Source organism: Camellia sinensis, chromosome 6 (assembly GCF_055761805.1).
Source record: "Camellia sinensis isolate YWXY chromosome 6, ASM5576180v1, whole genome shotgun sequence".
Lineage (NCBI taxonomy): Eukaryota > Viridiplantae > Streptophyta > Magnoliopsida > Ericales > Theaceae > Camellia > Camellia sinensis.
Window position 1 is genome coordinate 146,454,379 of NC_138966.1, and position 22,645 is coordinate 146,477,023.

At 39.2% G+C, this 22,645-nt stretch overlaps 1 protein-coding gene across 1 annotated transcript in view; it reads right to left on the bottom strand.

Moving 5' to 3' along the window:
• LOC114315999 (uncharacterized) overlaps nt 1-22,645 on the bottom strand; it is a 257,057-nt gene that overhangs the window by 137,632 nt on the left and 96,780 nt on the right. The window lies entirely within an intron of this gene.

Sequence of the window (22,645 nt, forward strand, 5' to 3'; positions counted from 1 at the left end):
GAATATACATGTAATACATCAAAAGAAAAAAAAGAAAAAAAACAACAAAAGTCTGCACGCCTCTAGCCTCTCAAGCTACGTCCTCGGAAGTGGCATGCTACCTGTACCTGAAAATGATGTTCCCATATAGGGTGAGCCACAGCCCAGCAGAGATATACTAAACCAACTATGAGTAATGACTAAAAGATTAGCAATTGATAGATGGCCAACACCGATACATCCGCATATATCACGTCACAATTTCATAACATACGAGTCTATATCACTTTCCATTTTCCATCCTTATTTGATAGATAAGCATACTAGCTATATCAACACATCAACAGATAAACATCTTACGCATCAACAGATAAGCATATAAGCTGTATCCACACTTCACTAGACAAGCATATGAGCTGTATCTACACTTCACTAGACAAGCATATGAGTTGTATCTACACTTCTCAAAGATAAGCCTATGAGCTGTATCTTCACTTCTCTAGACAAGCATATGAGCTGTGTCTACGGAGTTCATCCCCCATCTCCTCCAATCCTATCCGGTTTAGAGGTACATCCCCCATCTTCCCCTAAACCGCGGAGTACATCCCCCATCTCCTCCTCTATACACAATGCATATAAACACAAAGGTTCTATACACAATCAATCAATACATAAAATTAATGTATCAAATCCACCGTCATACTCTATGACACATTCAATCGATTAGTTTTAGTTTGCCTAATCATCATGCATTGTCTACAACAATCACGACTATCCCCCACCGATAGCCCAAAGCAGTTATTTCTAAGCAGAAAATAAATGCACAAATGGATATTAAATCAACATTCCAACTAGGTGAGTGATAAATAATCCAACTACACCCTTTTATCCCATGACTTCCCAAATCAATTCCTCATTTCCCATAATTAATTATGCAAATTAATTAACCAATGTAATTAGGGCATTTTCCATAATTTACATTACAACCCTTAGGTTCCATTTTCATTAATGTCTTAACATTAATTTCACATTTTCCATGCCAAACATGCATCTAGGTTTGATATAGTTAAAACCCCAACTCTTGTAAATTTACACAAAAGCCCCCAAACTTTCACAAATTACTAAACCAACCCCAACATCTCAAAATACTAAGATTTAAAGACAAAACTCATAAAGAGGAGTAGGATATCCCTACCTCAAAGTTTGAGCTCCAATGGAGATGAAGACCAAAACCAAAATGCTTCAAATTCTGAAATTTTTAGATTAAAATGTAGCCCTCGACGATCAACACAACTTTCGTAAAGACCAAAAGTGAGCAAACAACTCCTACTAGATCAAATCTAAGAGAGAAGGGCCGGTTTTAGAGTGAGAAGCTCTGAAAATGGCTTTTTGGAAAAGTAAGAGAGAGAAAAGATCTTGAAAAAGTGATCCAAAAGTCAGATCTCGGATTTATATAAAAGTCGCCCCGCTCGAGCGTCAAACTCCCCGCTCGAGCGTCACTCATAGACTCCCGCTCGAGCGTCAACAATCCCACTCGAGTGGCGGATACACACTCCCAGAACTTTTGCAGACAGGTCTCCCGCTCGAGCTTCCAACTCCCCGCTCGAGCGGCACTCACACAATCCCGCTCGAGCGGCCAATCCCACGCTCGAGCGTCAAACACAACACAGGAAATACTGGATGGGTGAAACTCCCGCTCAAGCGCCAAAACCACCGCTCGAGCGGACAGGTCAAAATCTGGGCAACTAGTTTTGGTTTCTAATCTTAACCAACTTGTAACAAATCTGCCCAACACATCCTATAACTCAAATACAAAGTAAGAAAGGATGTACACCAGGTAATAATCAACTATTATCATCCACGGACACATGTCCGGATCACTGTACAACAAGGGTAAACCCGGGATCGCTATAACCTCCCCCCCTTAAAGAATTTTGTCCTCGAAATTAAACACAAGTTCAAAAAAATAGGTTTTCCCCATGTCCAACAATATTACGACATGATATTTAAACATTTCGACCCATTACCGGTCAATTCCATCCCTTTTCAAGAGGTATTTCACAATGTATATTATAAGTGCATTATTATCATGCAATTTCCTTCCATTTCCAACCATTTTCAACATGCATGGTTCACAGTTCATATCATTATCAATATACATGACACAACTCCAATTCTACAATATAGCCAACATATGCAATATCATAATCAACTTCCCATATCAAGGTAAGTTCTACAACATACTCCCATTAAACCAAAACACTACCAATGTTTTACAACTTAAGACATATATAAAGCTCTTAAGTCCAACAATACTACAAAGTCTAAATACAAGATTACACATCAATAAACATGTCTGGATATTTCTCGCGGACCTCCAACTCACGTTCCCAAGTGGCCTCCTCCACTCCGTGATGTTCCACAAAACCTTCACTAAAGGGGTGGTCTTGCCACACAGGACTTGATCCCGTCTATCCAAGACCCGAACTGGTCCTTCCTCATACGAGGCATCCTCAGCTACCTCTAAGTCGGTCCAATCTAATACATGCGATGGATCCGGCTCATACTTCCGAAGCATACTAACATGAAAGACGTCATGTACTCCGGACAACTGCGGCGGCAAGGCCAAACGATAAGCAACCTCGCCAATCCTCTCAAGGATCTCAAAAGGCCCAATAAACCGAGGGGATAACTTCCCACTCTTCCCGAACCTCATCAAACCTCGCCTAGGTGATATTTTCAAGAAGACATGATCACCTACCTCAAACGCCAAAGGCCTCCTCCTACGGTCGGCATAAGATTTCTGACGACTCTGGGCTGTAACCAGCCTCCTACGGATAAGTTCAACTTTCTCCGTCGTCTCTCTAACCAACTCCGGACCCAACAAAGGTGCGTCACCCACCTCGGCCCAACAAACTGGAGACCTACATGGTCGGCCATACAAGGCCTCAAACGGTGCTATACTGATACTAGACTGAAAGCTGTTGTTGTAGGCAAACTCCACCAATGGTAAGTGCCTCTCCCACGTCCCACTAAAGTCAAGGACACAACCCCGAAGCATATCCTCAAGGATCTGAATAGTACGCTCGGACTGCCCGTCAGTCTGCGGATGATAAGCCGTACTAAAGGTCAACTTAGTGCCCAAGGCACTCTGCAAACTCTGCCACAACCTAGCAGTAAAATGAGGATCTCTATCTGAGACGATCATCACTGGGACCCCGTGCAGTCTCACTATGTCCCGAATATACAAGTCGGCAAGATGGTCTACCGAATCTCTCACGCGCATAGGAATGAAGTGCGCCAACTTAGTCAACCGGTCTACAACAACCCAAATGGCGTCACTACCCCGCTGAGTCCTCGGGAGACCTACAACGAAGTCCATAGTGACATGCTCCCACTTCCACTCGGCAATAGGCAAGGGTTGCAACAAACCCGCTGGCCTCTGATGCTCGACCTTTACTTACTGGCAAGTAAGGCACTTCGATACGAAAACAGCCACATCTCTCTTCATACCCCGCCACCAAAACTGGCGACCCAAATCCCGATACATCTTAGTGCCTCCCGGATGCACCGCAAGACGTGAATGGTGAAATACTAGATGGTGAAATACAGCCACTCCCAGAACTTTTGCAGACAGGTCTCCCGCTCGAGCTTCCAACTCCCCGCTCGAGCGGCACTCACACAATCCCGCTCGAGCGGCCAATCCCACGCTCGAGCGTCGAACACAGCACAGGAAATACTAGATGGGTGAAACTCCCGCTCGAGCGGACAGGTCAAAATCTGGGCAACTAGTTTTGGTTTCTAATCTCAACCAACCTGTAACAAATCTACCCAACACATCCTATAACTCAAATACAAAGTAAGAAAAGATGTACACCAGGTAATAATCAACTACTATCATCCACGGACACATGTCCGGATCACTGTACAACAAGAGTAAACCCGGGATCGCTATATGACTTGACAGTTTGGGGGCATACTTTGGCTACCTTATATGCTGTCTATTCCATATCTATATGTAAATTAATGTTGCAAAATATGTATTTTGTGTCACTTTCGTTCTCAAAATTTTCATTTTGTCAATTGTGTATCTAAATGTTTTTATTTGAGTCTAATTTATTTAATTCTTGATTATTTATGTATGGTTGGTTGAACATGTAGTTGAGTAGTTTTGTTTAATAATTTAGACTATTATGTATAGTTTGTTATGCTAGTTTTTATGTACTTTCAACTTGGGAAAGACAAGGTGTGTATCATATGTCCTTATAACTAAAGAAGAAAATGGCATAATTCCATACTTTCTAAGACATAACAAAAAAAAAAAAAAAAAAAAAAAACAAAACAAAACAAAAAAGTCACAACTAAACACCACATAAGGCATAACAAAATACCTCGTGAGTCATAACTAAAGTAATGTCATAATTAAATAAGAAAATCGATAATAACTAAAGAAGAAAATGACATAATTAGAGGTGCATATGGTACACCCCTTTCAAGAATGTATATAATAGAATTTGCTGTTCAATTTTTATAGTTGAATAAATCTATTCTATTATTTTAAAGTAGAGAACTCATAATAATTTTGAAATTCTGCCACTATTTTTATTCTTTCTAAGAATGTCCAAGTTGTTAACTGTTTAGTATATAACTATTATCAATTTTTAAATTCAACCCATCTTTCTCATTCATCAAATTCACTAACAAATTTAAATATAAGATTGCAAAGGTATTGTGTTTACACCCACCACTTGTATGAATATATATGTATACATCTAGAATTAATTATTTTAATTTTTTTTTATCTGTCTCTTCTCTAATTCTCTTTTAGGATATATATATATATATATATATATATTTGGATGCTAGTTTTAGTATAATAATTTGGTATTGTAATTGTGGTTGTTTTATAGGAGATTTCAATACAAAATTGTATTAATTTCCTTGAATCAATTTCATAACTACATTGTTCATATACGTGCAATCAGTTTTAGTATTTCAAAGAATTCATGATTTTACTAAAACAATAAGTAGGGACAAATAGGAATATCATATATTCATAAGGCTATTTACTTGTGAAATTATATTTGTTTTTACCAATAGTAATCAAGAACGATTTATAAATAATAAAAAGAAATTAATTGCACAACCAAATTGGAGATCAATTTATTACTAATTGTTTGGCTACATGTTTTGAAAATAATTAATGTATTATTTTATAGTAATAATAGTGAGACGATTATGTAGAATTTTATGTATTTACATTTTGGGGGGGGGGGGATAAAAAATATTAGTACGAATGTATTAAAGTTTACATTTTTTTTTTTAATTTGAGAATTGAAATTAAAGATTTTTCTATATAAAATCCAACTTGTACTATATTTAAGTCTTAAAGATATTCTACAAATTTAAGAAGATCATGTAATTATGCAAAAGATAAAAAATTTTATAAAAAAAAATAAAATAATTTTTAATGTAATATATTAAAGTTTTCATTTATTTTTATTCGAGAATTGAAATTAAATGTTTTTCTAAATAAAATCCAACTTGTACTATATTTAAGTCTTAAAGATAAATCTAAAAAGATCATGTAATTATGCTAAAGACAAAAAACTTATGTTAAAAAACAATTTTTAATGTACCACTAAGGCAACGAAACTTATATTTAATGAGAAAATCTAGATAATTAGAGTACTTAATCCATTTGGATCAAAATTTGGATTGTTTTGAGTATGTTTGATAAGTTGATTTTTTTTGTTTATTATGAAAAAAATATGTAAAGAAATAGAGAGATATTGTAACCTAAGTAAACTAATAAACCAATAAACAGCTTAAAAGCCGGATTGCCAAATGAGCCCTTTACATTTTAGCAAAAAATCACGACAAGTGAAAAAAGTTGTGAATATGCATAATTTCTTTATTGTAGAGAAATGAAGTTTTATTATTGGTTTTGCACAATGCAATATAGAATAGCGTAAATTACACTATTAATTCCTATAGTGTTAATTTTATTTTCATAATTTTAATTTGAATAATATAATTTTTATATTTTTAATTTTATTATAATGTGATCCTTCTATCACTCATCGTTAGAATTTGAAATGAAAAAATACCATGTATAAAATTAGAGAGATCAAAGTAGAATTCAATATAGTTTGTTTTTAATTTCATTTTAGTTTTTCTAACTTTGCGTGTATTTTTTTCCGTTTAAAATGTTAACAACGAAGCACATAATAGAGGGAGCACATTGTAACAAAATTGAAAAACCAATTGAATCTATAAGAACTAAAGTGAAGTTTCACTAAAATTAAAATGATAGTATAGTTTACCGTAATAAAATAAAGGATTATGCTATGGTGCATACCCGTAACCATTAAAGAGTATGTATTATATGTAAATTACGATATTTATGGGGTTAATAATTATAATTGAATTTTTTAGGTTGTCTTTGATTTATGGATTTGAAAAAAAAATAGATAAAATGTGAATAAAATATACTTATATTGTATATATATTTCACACACTATTTTCATTTTTTCTTTTGAATTTCTATCCAAATCCATGAATCAAATACAACATTAAAGTCTTAATTAAAAAAATAATCATAACTATACACCACATAAATATAACTAAACACTTTTGAATTATAATCAAAATAATATTATAATTAAATACTTCTAATAAGTCATAACTAATACCATAATGTATATAATTGAATAATACTACAGGTACCAATTAATGTACTAACTAGTATACTAACCGATGATGTGACATTAATTTAGAGGTTTTGGGTATTTGTAATTTGTATAATAGGCGGGGTCAGTAATAATGACATAACATTATTTGGTGCACTAGTGTATACATTAATTGGTGCATGTAGCACTACCGGTATATAATTAGAATAATGTTATATGCACCAATTAGTGTATCAATTGATGATGTGACATAATTTAAGAGGTTTTTAGTATTTGTAATGTGATTAATGAGTGAGGTCAATAATAATGTCATAACTAGTATTGGTACACTATTTAGTACACTAATTGGTACATGTATCACCATCGATATAATTAAAGTCATAACTAATATCACAATATATCATAATTAAATATTATATATGTCATAACAGGTACGTGTGGCACAATTCAAGAGACATTTATTGTGAGATTAAGATTTTAACCTATGAAAAGGCAACACGTGTCCCTATAACCTAGGGGAGAGCTTCACACTTGGCATTTTGGTTTGCAAAAAAATTAGGGTCTAGAATTTATCTAAATGAGTCATATGTATTAGAGATTAAATTGGTAAAATGTATGATTCATGACTAAAATAAATTTAAGGATTTAGTTTTTTTTTCAGTTAAATTGGATCAGACAGTTGAGATTTCTTATCGATAAGAATTATTAAAGGAGGTTTTTCACCAGTAAGAATTATTAAATGGAAGTTTCTTATCAATAAAAGTCTATGAAAACATGGCTCAATTAAATTTTTTTATTGATAAACGTGTACCGTTTAATAAATCTTACCAATCAGATATTTCAACTGTTTGATCAGTTGAAATTTTAAATGGAGACAAGTTATTCCTAAATTTAAAGGATTAATTGCATAAAAGTCCTATATACATATTTGGTAGTAATTTAGGTTCTGTCTAAAAGTTTTGAACCAATAAGTCTTATTTATAGATAAGAAGGCATTTTTGCCCTTCAACCCAAACAATTATATATATATATAACAATATTGACGCTATTTACTAAAAACAAAATCAGTTATGAAAGTAGATGAAGATACAATTTCGAAGGATCTCGAAGAATTTCTCGGTTTGATTAGCAGGAAGTGCTACAAGATTTGGATCTTCTTAATTGTTGGCCACGGGGCCTCTTTTATGTTGGCGGAATGCCATATATGTAAAAAGGTTATACCCTTCTTCTTGACTCTTTAATGCTATAAGCCCAAGGGAAATTTATTTAGCATGCTCATGTTGTATTTACATTGCATACGAATGAGAGTGTTGTTATTCACTTCTACGAGTTGAATATATGATTTTATTTCCGCATGTTATCTCTGAAATAGAATTAAGTTAATGAATTTGGTAATACTTCGAGTATTAAAAAGGGGGGCGTTACAACTTGGTATCAGAGCGAGTTGGGTTTGAATACTTTGGGCTCGTGGGAAGTGGTTTTTACCACAGTGGGTTTACTACGTATAGTGAGGACGTTACATATAGATATCATGAAAGTTAGGACTTGTGTGATGCATTTATGTGAGCATGGGATTCAGTCTCTCGGGTAGTATTCATAGCCGGTGAACTTGCTTTGAGGTCCTTTCAGAAACACGCCTGATCAACGTGGTTTCTGATAAGAATTCCATGAGAGTTCTAGGATGAGTGGCTATCTTTGTGGACTTGATTCGATTATGTGTTTACATGTTTAGATGATTATATGCAATAGAGATGTATATTTTGTGACTAAGTGAGCCTTGTGACTTAATAGTAGTGGTGTGTGCCTCGGAGAAGGCTATTGTGTTGTGCACTAAGCGTGGTATTTGCTTTTGTGCTTTATAGGATGTCTACACGAGGAAGTAGAGGACGGTTGAGTAGTAGGAGTGTTGGTAGGGGCACAGCAGTTCCTTTAGTACCCGTCGTTGCAGCATCGGCTGTCGGCGAGGATGTTGCACGTGAGATTGTGAGAGTAGTGCAAGACGCCCTAGCTCGCACTGAGGACGGTAGCGGGCATGCTCTCAAGCTTACTAAGGAGTTTTTCCACTCCGGCCCACCAGAGTTCGTGGGGGAGGCTAAACCGTTGGAGGCAGAGAGTTGGTTGGAGTAGATTACCAAGACTCTTGATATGCTTAGAGTCAATGAAGAGAAGTTGAGGGTTTCTTTGGTGACTTTTCAATTGAAGGGCGATGCGAGTTATTGGTGGAAGTATGCTAAGAATACTGTGCGTTGCACATGGGTTGCTTTTACCAAGGCCTTTTGGGCCAAGTATTTCCCTCCTTCTGCTCGGGAAAGATTGAGGGATTAGTTTTTGGAGTTGCGTCAGGATGATACTCCTGTGGCACAGTTTGAGATGCGATTTACTAGTTTGTCGAGGTTTGCTCCAGAGTTGGTGGCAACAGAAGAGCGTCGTTGTTATGAGTTTGAAAGGCGGTTGTGTTTCAATATTCAGGAGAAGGTAGCTGGATCCTTTTGGAAGGATTATTATAATTTAGTCGAGGCAGCGGCCCATGTGGAGGCCATGGTTGTGAGTGATGGTCGGGATGGGAAAGAGACCATCTCAGTAAGGCCTACGGTTCCTAAGCGCTCTAGGCTCAGTAAGGGGTGGAGGCGGAAACATGCTCAGTCAGGGGCTAATTCCTTTTCTTTACCAGGGGTTTCAGACTCTTCTGTTGGGAGGTCCGGGGAGGTGCAGGTTTCAGACCAGTCTCAGAGTAGGGGGTCTGGTGGTTGTTTCGTTTGTGGTCAGCTGGGCCATGGTAGACGTTTTTGCCCTTTGTGTGTGAATTTTGCAAGTGTTTCAAAACCTAGTCAGACTCAGTCGTACCCGTCCAGTCGGGGACGGTACCGGTACCAGAAACGGGCAACCAGGCTTCGGAAGCCTCGCGAGGGGCGACTTATTAGCTAGCCCTATGGTATTACCCTAGAGGGGGATTTTTGTGTTATTGGCCGGTGGTGTATCATGTGAATGATTTTGTTGTTGACCGGTGTACTGTTGGATGCTGAGGCACCATGTTTATGTATCGCATATGTATGCATAGTGTTGTTTGTTTAATCCTCATGTATTGGGGAGTATGTATGGAATCTCGAACCCTCTTTTATATATAGAGAAGTTGAATTGGGATTGATGATTCTAGTGTTGTTGTATGTTTGGTATTGAATCATGAGATGGTTATGTAATGGCCTGTGAGCCTTGTTCAGTTTAAAAGTCATTTGTTGAGAACGGGGAATATGTGGGTAAATGTGACTTATGTGATGGTTTCGAGAGTTGCGTGGTATTGGCAAAGTTATGTGAGAACTTCTAAGGGAGTGTGAGATTTGTATCTCGGGTTAGTGAGAATGGTGCCGGTGTGTTGCTTAGTGCTTTGGGCCTTGCTAGTTCCTTAGTGCCTTAGGAGGAAGAACAATTTGAGTTCTAGAGTAACGAGAATAGCGTTGGTCAAAATTGTCCTTCGTGGTTTGATTGGTGTGATTGAGGTTGACCATGTTAGTCTTGAGTTGAGGAGATGAGCAGGCTTGCTATGCAGCCATGGGGGAATGGTGATTCCCTCAGACGCAGTGTTGGTGTGGTTCGATTTTAGGAGATCCGGTGAGATTCCAACGATTTGGGGTTTGTGTAGGGAACTTCGTGTTTGGGGTTAATGGTTTAAGCGGCACTTCAGTGTGTGGTCAACTGAGAGTGGTGGTTTATTGAGTTGATTAGTCAACTTTTTGGCATCGGGTTTTGGGTTGACCTTTGTCACCTTGAGGTTAGCCTCGTTTGTTGTAGACTTTGTATGTTGATTAGGGAAAACTGAAACTAATCGAACATGTTGTGTCATTGAATCTGACGGTTGGAATAATACATCAAGTTTTGTATTGATTGATTGAACTTGTATATTTTAATTGCTTATATACATTATTGTGTGTGGGAGGAGATGGGGGATGTACTTCACGGTTTTTTGTTTGATTTGATATAGCACTAAAATGTATATCGTTATCAATTGTGAAGTATAGAAGTGTTTCCATGTTTTATCGATACAACACCAAAATGTGTATCATTTGTGTATTAAGGGGGTATAGTTGATGTGAGATGTGGTCTCCTTTAATTGTTGGCCAGGTTTTGAGCCATGTTCATGATTTTAAATTGGTTAAGTTAAGGGAGGCGGAATGAAACTGCAAAACCATGAATTTCTTGTGCCTTATGTGTTGATAGTACAGTTGTTATTTCTATTAACTATCATTATAGAAATGTTGTGTTCCGTGTTCGTTGTGGCATCACTGTGTGAGTGATGGTTGTTGATAGTATTATTTTGGAAAGAAATGAAATATATATATATATATATGTCCTAGTGTTTGGGCCATCTAAGGGCGTTGTTGAGAAATTGATTTAATTCAAGGATTTTGAGGAATTTCAAATGAATCTTTTTGGCAAACAAACTGGATGATTATGTGTTTTGGATAACACCATGTTTGTGAAAAATGTTTACAAAACTTTTGAGTTTTACATAGAAAATGCAATGTTTATTTCGAAATGTCAACATTGAAAATTTGACTATCTTTGAGAAACGTCTCATGAACAAGAAAATGTTTTTCTTATTATTTTCTCAGAAGATTTGCTTTGGTTGTCTTTTCTTTTGGGAATTATGTTGTTGAGTAGTGACTTAGCTTGAAACACTAGTCGGCTGTTGGTGAATTGTTTCGGGAACGGTTTGGTTTTGTTGTAGCTTTTGTGCCTACAGTGTTGTCGTTTGGATCGTACTCCCTTGGTTAGTCTCTTCCTTGGTAAGAGTGAATCGAAGGTTTGTAGGGAGAATAGTTCCTCTCCTAGTACTCGGGTGTTGGTGTTGTGTGATCAGTTGGCCTTGTGTTTTGGCATATCTTTAATTTCGGGGACGAAATTCTTTAAAGAGGGGACGTTATAGCGATCCTGGTATCCCTTGTTGTTGTTTAACTATAATCCGGACTCGGTTCCGTAGATTTGTTGTTGTCTTATCCTCATTTCTATCCCTTACTCTTTGTTTTAGAGTTTTGGGTTGTGTTGGGCAAGTTGGGAATAAGTTGGTTGTGTTTTTAAAACTTAGAATTTTTGCCCAGGTTTTGGTCTATCCGCTCAAGTGGCGCTTTGACGCTCGAGCGGGCTTTTGTTGTTGCCTCTCCGCTCGAGCGGCAGTTTGGACGCTCGAGCGTGAATTTCCTTCTCTCAGCATTTTGGTCATCTGCAGAAAATTCTGGGAGGGTGCATCCAGCGCTCGAGCATGAACCTGTGTCTGACGCTCGAGCGGGGTGTTGTACGCTCGAGCGGACCTGTTTTATATCAGTCTGTGAAATCACTTTTTGAATCACTTTTCACTTTTTTTTCTCTCTCTTACTTTCCCAAAACCGATTTTTGAGAGCTCCTCACTCTAAAACCTAACTTCTCTCTAGGGTTTGATCTAGTAGGAGTGTTTTCCTCACCTTGGGCCTTTGTAAAAAGTGTGTTGATCGTCGAGGGCTTCGTTTTGATCTAAGAAATTTAGGATTTGGAGCACTTCCGAGTTTTTCTCTTCTTCTCCTTGGGTTCTACATTTGAGGTAGGGATTTCCTTGTTCTTTTTTTCAATACTTCGTCTATAGATAGACATGTGGCAGTTTTGTATTGCATGAAAATCATATCCACATTGGATTTGTTTGAAATCATGAGAAGGAACCTAGGGTTGGTTGTTTGAAAATGGGTATTTTATCATTAATGGTTGTTTTGGGCTAATTGGAGTGTAAATGAGCATGTTATAGTTGAAAGAAGAAAAAGCCCTAAATTATATTTTGATTTGGTAAATTAAAATGGAGAGTAGTTAACCTATGTTGTAAATCTCTATTATTAATGAGAGTTAGGTGAAGGTGTTAATGCCTAAGGGGTTAACTTTGGCTTTGGAATGGTTTTGAAATGAATGTAGTGGACTAATGTGAGTTATGGTTTTATTATCAACGGAATTGGCTTTGTAAAACAAAAGGAACGGAATTGGTTTTGTAAAACAAAAGGAATGGAATTGGTTTTGTGGAAACAAAAGGGATGGAGTTGGTTTTGTGAAAACAAAAGGAAATGGAATTTGTTTTGTGAAATGAGAAAAGTATCTTTGATATAAGTATGAAAATTGGATTGTTGTTTCTTGAGTGTTAAATACACACATGTGGGGGGTTGTATCTTTAACTATCGTGTTAGTGTTGTTGTTGGGTTTGTGGTCTCATAGTAATTGAGTCTTTAATAGATGTACTAAATACTTGCATCTAGAGGTTTTGTCCTTGGTCATCGGTAGAGGATGACATGGTTGTGTTGAATTGTCGTGTAAGCATTATACCATTGTTGATTGAACATTGTATGTGAGGAAGTGCTGAGATACATTATATATGTATACTTGCTCGGGGGAAATAAATTGTGTGTTCATATACTTTAACACATTGCTTGTATCTTGATGGTTTGTGTATATGTGTTATACATGTTAGATATGCCCTGTTGTATTTTGGTTGGATGTGTTATACCTTGCGCTAAAATCAGAGGTAGCGTGACCTTCCAACTAGCGCCTGGAGAACTGACTGCGCTGAGAATCTAAGGCACCACACCCTTCCAGCTAGCACCTGGTAAACTGGTATGTTGTTGTGAGAGGTGTATCTTTGGCTACTACGCACATAGCTGGTAGAGCAAAGTTTTGTTCTTGTTGTTCCATTGTACTTGAGAATATCATGGATTCGGTTGGTTACAGTTTCGGAGGGCCAAGTTACTTCATTGGTTGATTATATACATGCTAGTGAGTTGTTATCCCTTTTTTTATAAAGGTATGCATGTATAGTTATGATTGTATTGGGAAAGAACCAAAATGTCATTTTTGTCATTTGGAAAGTGTGAAGGAGATCGAACATTTCAAAAATATGTTTTGAAAAGGCACATCTGTTGTATGTATGGAAAATGGAGGAGAGTAATGGGCTTAGTGAGATTATTTCCTAAGTAATTGGTAATGTTATGAAAGATTGGAGTTAATGAAAGAAAAAGGAAAGATGAATCGCTTATAGCATTGAATGAAATGGCTGTTTTCGAGAAAGTTCATACTTATGTATATTTTGTATAAATTGTCACATTACTATTCTAGTATGAGTTTGGGCATTCATGATCATAGCTATCTGTAAGTTGTTATTGTTGAGGGCCATGTTGAGATCCCTACTGGACTATATGTTCATCCCACGTTGTTGAATCTTTTTTAGGTGTTGAGCAGGAAGTGCTACAAGATTTGGATCTTCATAATTGTTGGCCACGGAGCCTCTTTTATGTTGGCGGAATGCCATATATGTAAAAGGGTTATACCCTTCTTCTTGACTCTTTAATGCTGTAAGCCCAAGGGCAATTTATTTAGCATGCTCATGTTGTATTTACTTTGCATACTAATGAGAGTGTTGTTATTCACTTCTACGAGTTGAATATATGAGTTTATTTCCGCATGTTATCTTTGAAATGGAATTAAGTTAATGAATTTGGTAATACTTCGAGCATTAAAAAGTGGGGCATTACAGATTCGCTATTACAAATACATTGGTTTCAACGTTTAACAGATTTGTATTTGAGGCTTTTTGAGTTGAAATCTGTTTCAAGGTTTAGAACAGAGCATATTAAATTGACTAAAGAGATGGGCCTGGAGATTTGGTTTGTAGGTAAGAACTGAGATATTCTCAGTTCCAAAATTGAGAATGTTCTCAATTTAAAATTGAGAATGTTTTCAGTTTGCAAAAATGTCCAGTAAATTGAGAAAATTTTCAATTTTTTTTAGTGCTAAAACTAAGAATATTATCATTTTTTTCAGTTTTAAACTGTTAATATTCTCAATTTTAAAACTATAAAAACTAAATACACTGATGATTCAAATAAATCAACAAACTAATAAACTGACTTTTTTTTTTTCTTTCAAAATAGGCCTTTATCAAATTTTGAGTCCACATATATCTCCAGCTTAGATCAATCGAAATTAAAAAACCCAAACCTCAAACTGCAACCCAAAAAGCACCACTAGACAACTTCATCACTTGGCAACTTCAACAATGGCTCTCGGCACCTTTTGCCTCTCTCTCCTCGCCGCCTCTTCAGTCTCACCACCGCTCTCCACCGCCATTGCAGCCACTCTTTCTTTTCTTCTTCTTCTCTCTTTGAATTCTTCGGAAGCCTCAAGGACTAGAAAGAGCTCGACTCCATTGAAACTACAAAAAAAAAAAAAGTTAGAGAGAAAACAAATGATAGAGAATGGGATGTTTGGTTGTTGTTGTTGTTGGGGAGTGGGTGTAAAAGTAAGAGAGAGAGAATGAAGACAGCAATGGATATTTGGCAGTGATGGAGGAGGTCTTGGAAGGATAAATTGAACTATTAAAAATTAATAGGATTTGAAGGAGCAAATAATTTTATTTAAGACTTAATGAATTATAAGTTCACAAAATGAAACTTGTATATAAATGTCCCAAATTTAAACTATTGATTCTTCAATAAATTCTGAATAAATAATTATATAAAAAAATTATTAATTAATCATAAAACGTCACGTGAATATACACTACATCAATCACCATTCACCATTCACCATTCTGCTCCTATTCCACACTCACCCAACATGAATTCGTGACCCACCACAGATAACTTCTCGGTGAGGAGTCTGTTTATTTCGCTGTACGATGGAGGCACGTGTAGTTCCAAACTTCTAAGTCGTCCCCTCTTTCGAATGAAAACGCTAAAAACTTTGCAAATCAAATTTCCATCTCATCTTCCCACATCACGGAACTCAAATCAAAGCTTCGCTCCGACAATTCAATCCCAAATCAACCTTCGAAACCCACTCATAGCTTCAATTTCAAGGGGAAGACCAACAAAAGTCAAAACCTTAAGAATTATAGGTGTTGTGTCGCAATGGGCTGATTTTATAGCCCAATTTATTTTCCTTAGTACAGATATTTAGTCTTGAGTTCTCCTTGATGGGATAGGGAATTTTGCCCAGAATGTCCAAAAATCACTTACAAGCACAAACAACCCACACACACAAAAGAAAACACAAAATTTAATACAGTTCAGCCCAATGTCTACATCCACAGGAGAGTAATCAAATTTCACTATATATGGAGAGATTACAATAGAAGAGGAGGAACACTCATCTTCACTCAACTCACACACAACTCCCTCTCTCACACCAGGGGAGCACCCTCTCTCACACAGAGGACCAATCTCTCTTCACTCTCTCATTTTGCTCTCTTGGTTCCTCGCATTTTGTTGCATTCCAACTCTTCCCATTTATACACAAATGGGAGAGCGTAAAGTCAATCTTATCTATAGCGATCCCGGTTGTCCCTTTACTGTTCTGTTGTATTCCGGACTCGGTTCCGTGGAGTTGGTAGTTGTATCTATCTTGTTGTCATCCTTTAAGTCCATTTGTTTGAGTTCTAGGATGTGTTGGGCATGTTTCGAACAGGTGGGTTGAACCTTGGTCTGAAATCTCGTTGCCAGGTTTTTGGTCGTTCCGCTCGAGCGGGCCTTGTTGCGCTCGAGCGGAGATTGCATGCTCCCAATTTTTTTGTGTCCCTGCAAAACTTCTGCAGGTGTGATTTTTACACTCGAGCGGGTTTCTTTACGCTCGAGCGGTAGAGCTCGAACGGGTAGTACTTTTTGGTGTAAGTTCTGGGAGGGGGAAATCTACGCTCGAGTGGACTGGTTTTCGCGCTCGAGCGGATGTACTTTATTCTTGTGTCTTGGCGCTCGAGCGGGCCTTCTTGCGCTCGAGCGTACTTAGTTTTTGTTCTTGACGCTCGAACGTTGTGTTCTCCGCTCGAGCGAGAATGTCATATATCAGTCGGCAGCTGGACATTTTAAAATCACTTTTTTCATTCTCTCTCTCTCTCTTACTTTCTAAAAAGTTGTTTTGAGAGATCCTCTCTCTAGAAACTCCCTTCTCTCTAGGATTTGATCTAGTTAGAGTGTCTCACTATCCTCCGGCCTTTGTAAAAAGTGTGTGGATCGTCGAGGGCTCCCTTTTGATCCGTGAATCCTTGAGTTTGGAGCATTTTGATTTTCTTCAACTTCCCCGTTTGAGCTCTAACTTCGACGTAGGGGTATCCTACTCCTTCTCATGAGTTTTGTCTTTGAATTTTAGCATTTTGATGAGTTGGGGGTTGTTGGGTAATTTTGAGAAAGTTTGGGCCTTTGTGTAATTTTACAAAAGTTGGGGTTTTGTTTATATAAACTTGTATGCATGTTTCGCACAGAGAAATGAGATCAATATTGGTTTATTGGTAAAAATGGAACCTTGGGGTTGTGATGTTAATTATGGGAAATGCTCTAATTACATTGATAAATTAATTGATATAATTAATTTGAAGAAAAGAAGAATTAAATTGAGAATGTTGGAATTGGATGTGTATGGGATTAAAGGGTGTAGTTTGATTCGTTCATAGCTCACCTAGTTGAAATGTTGATTATATATCCATTTGGTCCATTTATTTTCAGTATAGAAATAACTGCTTTGGGCTATCGGTGGAGGATAGTCTTGATTGTTGTAGACACTGCATGATGATTAGGCAAACTAAAACTAATCAATTGAGTATGCTATTGAATATAGCAACTGGAATAATACATTAATTCTATGTATTGATTGAATGTATATGACCTATGTTTATATACATGTGTTCTGTAGGAGGAGATAGAGGATGTACTCCAGGGTTTAGGGGAAGATAGGGGATGGACCTCTAAACCGGATTTTGTGTGACATTGATACAGCACTACAATGTGTATCAAATGTTGATTATGGAGGTGTTTAAATTGATTTGATATAGAACTAAAATGTATATCGTTATCAATTGTAAAGTATAGAAGTGATTCTATGTTATGTTGATACAGCACTAAAACGTGTATCTTTCGAAAAGTGTGGGAATGGTTTATGTGTTACTGATACAACATTAAAATGTGTATCCCTCAGAAGTTTTGAAAGTGTTTTAAAGTTGAGTCTAAATCTCATTAAATTATTTGGCTAAATGTTGAGCCTTGTTTTCAAACTCAAAGTTGGAAAAGATAAGGGAAATGAAATGTAACATGGACTTAATGTCATGAAATCGAAATGTGATATATGTAGATGTATCTGTGTTGACCATCTATCAACTGCTAATCTTTTAGTCATTGTTCATGGCTGGTTTAGTGTATTTCTACTGGACTGTGGCTCACCCTTTATGGGACATCATTTTCAGGTACAGGTAGCATGCCACATCCAAGAACATAGCTTGGGAGGTAAGAGGCAGTTAGGCTTTGGCCGTTTTGTGATCTTTTGGATGTATTACATGTAAATTCAAGCCAAGGGCTTAATGTGTATTGAGTTAGTACTCTTCTTTTTTGTAACCAAGTGTTAGCTTGGAAAGCTGTAAGCCCGTAAGGCATTTGCTTTTGTTGTTAACATGTAATACTTTTGTAAAGAACTACTCTGATGAATAGAAGAATATTTATCTTTATATCAATGCATGTCTAAGTTGATGGGTTTTAATGTTATTATTCTGAGGGCGTTACAACTTGGTATCAAAGCATAACGGGTTCGAATACTTTGCGTACGTGGGAAGTGATTAGTATCACAATGGGTTTGTCTCACTTGTTAGAGACTTATGTGTGACATTATGTGTTTATTTGATAACATGTTTATGTGACTACTTGGGTATGGGATTTAGTTTCTAGGATGTTGATTAGATCCTTGGGTTTCTGTGAGTCTTGTTGGAAAAGCACTTGATCAATGTTGTTTCTAACCGGAACTCTAGTAACGCCTCGAGACTATCATCTTCCGGAAATGAAATTCGTAAGTGCTTATGTGTTTATGTGCTTACGTGGAGTGAATTACAGTTGTCCATGTATTAGGACGCGAGTGTTTAGTTTTGGCACACTTATGAATGTGTTGACGTTCTTCGTTACCTTTATTAGGATGTTAGGACGAGGACGTGGTAGACGTGGCAGACGTGGTAGGCAAGAGATGCCTTTACCGGATGATATTCCGGCACAGCAGGAGGGGGTTGGCCAGGCCAATGTGGCCGAGCCAGCAGGTCAAGAGGCTATGGGCGCTTTAGCCCGAGGGATAGCTGACGTTTTGAGGGAGTCTGTGGGTATTTTCCGAGCTGAGAATCCAGTTCAGGCCTAGGTTGTTAAGGCCGGGCCTTCTTGAAAAGAGAGTTCTTCCGGTCTAACCCGGACGAGTTTATTGGGGATCCAAAGGAGCCATTGAAGGCTGACGAGTGGTTAGAGCAAATGAGTAAGACGTTCGAGATGCTTGGCATCGAGGACGAAGCGTTGAATGTGACCTTGGCATCCTTCCAGCTTAAAGGGGGTGCGGGTCAGTGGTGGAAATACATGAGGGGCCGTATTGCTGGCACGTGGGAGGCTTTTGTGGAGGCTTTTCAGGAGAAGTATTTATCTCTAGTAGTCAGGGAGAAGCTGAGAGACCAGTTCTGTCAGCTTTTGCAGTTGAGTTCTTCAGTAGCCGAGTATGAGGCTGCTTTCACTAGCTTGTCCAGGTTCGCACCTGAACTTGTGGCGTCCGAGGAACGCCGCTGTATTGAGTTCGAGAAGAGGTTGAGGCGCAACCTCAAGATGAGGGTTGGAGGTTCGATGATCCGAGATTATGGGCGCTTGGTTGATGCTGCAGCCCATATAGAGATCATGATGCAAGAAGAGGAAGGACAGAGAGGCTCCAAGAGGAGCCAAGATGGTTAGGGTGATGGCAGGAGACGGAGGGGTGCTAACCCTCAGCAGTCTCAGGGTGGTGTTACTAGATCGACCTTTCCGGTGCCGAGTGCAAGCTCGGGGAGAGGTAATCAGGGGGAGTTCACCTGTTACAAGTGTGGTCAGTTGGGCCACAAGGCTTCAGTTTGCCCACAGAGGGGAGGAGGTCAGAGAGCTGCTTCTTCTTCAGCTAGACCGCAGAGCCAGAGTCAGGGCAGGGGTCAGCCCTTGTCTTGTTATCAGTGTGGTCAGCCTGGGCACCTGAAGAGGTTTTTCCCACAGTTGAGTGCCACTTCGGGCGTGTCTGGTTCTAGGCAAACGCAGGGTTTTCAGCCAGCTCAGTCTGTGCAGGCCTCGAGGGCCAATCGGGGGGCTTCATCGTCCCAGTCTGTGCAGCAGTCGTTTGCTCCAAGGGGTGAGCAGTTGGATCAGGGGCCTACAAGGCACGTGTATGCTGTTACCGCGCTGGATCTATTACCGGCTCCATCAATAGTGAGAGGTACCTTTCTGTTTTGCAACTCGGTTGCTAGTGTATTGATTGATACGGGTGCATCTCATTCTTTTGTATCTGCTGCATTTGCATCTGTTTTGGAATTGGTGTTGGCACAGTTAGCATCTCCTATATGTGTAGTATCGCCTGTTGGTGGTGAGTTGATCTTGAAACAAGGTGTTAGAGGTTGTGATATAGAGGTCGCCGACCATAGACTTCCTTTTCCTTTTGTTGTCATGCCTATGAAAGGTTTTGATGTTATTTTGGGTATGGACTGGTTATCGTCATACCGGGCTGTTATTGATTGCTACCGCCAGAGGGTCACTGTTTGTACCTTGAGCGGGGAGTGTTTCCATTTCTTGGGGGATCGGGTTGGTAGTGTACTGCCACCGTTGTATGATCCGCGAGGGCGGAGTGAGCTTAGTGGTCTACTTGCTAGCTTTTTGAGTGGTGAGTGTGATGAGACCCAGATTGTATTGCCTAGGGTGGTTTGTGAGTATTCGGATGTTTTTCCCGAGGATCTCGTTAGTTTGCCAACTCACCGAGAGATAGAGTTCTCTATTGATTTAGTGCCCGGCACAGCGCCGATTTCTATGGCACCTTATCGTTTTGCCCCAGCTGAGTTAAGTGAGTTGAAGATTCAGCTCCGGGAATTGCTAGATAAGGGTTTTGTTCGCCTTAGTGTTTCGCCGTGGGGAGCACTGGCCCTCTTTGCTAAAAAGAAAGATGGTGCCTTGAGATTGCGTATAGACTACCGGAAGTTGAATCGGGCTACGGTCAAGAATAAGTACCCTATGCCCCATATAGATGATCTGTTTGACCAGTTGAAGGGTTCCCGTTGTTTCTCTAAGATAGACTTGAGATCGAGTTACCACCAGTTGAGGGTCAAGGAGGAGGATATTCCGAAGACGGCATTCCGTACGCGGTATGGCCACTACGAGTTTCTGGTGATGCCGTTTGGGCTCACCAATGCACCGGCAGTCTTTATGGACTTGATGAACCGGATCTTCCGAAAATTCTTGGATCGGTTTGTAGTCGTTTTCGTGGACGACATTCTTATCTATTTGCCTTCTGAGGAGGAGCACGAGGAACACTTGAGAGTGGTGCTTGAGTTGCTTAGAGCCCATAGGCTGTATGCCAAGTTTGGGAAGTGTGAGTTCTAGCTAGAAGAGGTCAGATTCTTAGGCCATGTGGTATCCAGGGAAAGGGTGTCTGTTTATACATCCAAGGTAGAGGCAGTGCAAGATTGGGCACCGCCTAAGAGTGTGTTTGAGATCCGTAGTTTTCTGGGATTAGCTGGGTATTACCGTCAATTTGTGAAAGATTTCTCCAGGCTAGCTTCGCCGTTGACTAGATTGACGCGGAAAGGGGTCAAGTTTGTATAGAGTGAGACTTGCGAAAAGTCGTTCCAAGAGTTGAAGGTTAGATTGACAACCGCTCCGGTCTTGATTATTCCGGAGAGAGGGTTGGGTTATGCAGTTTATTGTGATGCCTCACGAGAGGGTTTGGGTTGTGTGTTGATGCAAGAGGGGAAAGTGGTGGCTTATGGCTCACGTCAGTTGAAAATACACGAGAAGAATTACCCCACACACGACCTAGAGTTAGCAGCGGTGATCTTTGCCTTGAAGATTTGAAGGCACTACCTTTATGGTGAGAGGTTCGAGGTGTTCTCGGACTACAAGAGTTTGAGATATCTGTTTACACAGAGGGACTTGAATTTGAGGCAGAAGAGATGGATGGAGTTCATTGAGGACTATGATTTTGAGTTGCACTATCACTCGGGAAAGGCCAATGTTGTGGCCGATGCCCTTAGTAGGAAATCCATTAGTGATGTAACTTGTATAGCCATCCGTGAATGGGAGATGTTGGGTGCACTTGGCAAATTTGATTTGCTCCTGGGCGAATCTGTTGAGGCTGCGGCCTTGTTTTCTGTTGTTGCACAGCCTACACTTGTGACCCGAGTATTAGAGGCACAGAGAGGTGACCTTGAGGTAGAGTCCTTCCGAGAGAAGATCTCCAGTGGGAAAGTTGAGAAGGGTTTGACGGTGTATCCCGACCGGAGTGTGAGATACCGAGACCGTTTGTTTGTGTCGGAGTCTTGCCGAGAGGAAGTACTCCGAGAGTTCCATCATTCACGCCTTGCGGTGCATCCGGGAGGCAATAAGATGTATTGGGATTTGGGTCGCCGTGGCGGGGTATAAAGATAGATGTGGCTGTTTTCATATCGAAGTGCTTTATTTGCCAACAAGTAAAGGCCGAGCATCAGAGGCCAGCGAGTTTGTTGCAACCCTTGCCTATTGCCGAGTAGAAGTGGGAGCATGTCACTATGGACTTCGTTGTAGGTCTTCCGAGGACTCAGCGGGGTAGTGATGCCATTTGGGTGGTTGTAGACCGGTTGACTAAGTCAGCGCATTTTATTCCTATGAGCGTGAGAGATTCGGTAAATCATCTCGCCGACTTGTATATTCGGGACATAGTGAGATTGCACGGGGTCCCAGTGACGATTGTCTCATATAGAGATCCTCGTTTTACTGCTAGGTTGTGGCAGAGTTTGCAGAGTGCATTGGGCACTAAGTTGACCTTTAGTACGGCTTATCATCCTCAGACTGACGGGCAGTCCGAGCGTACAATTCAGATCCTTGAGGATATGCTTCGAAGTTGTGTCCTTGACTTTAGTGGGACGTGGGAGAGGCACTTGCCCTTGGTGGAGTTTGCCTACAACAACAGTTTTCAGTCTAGCATCG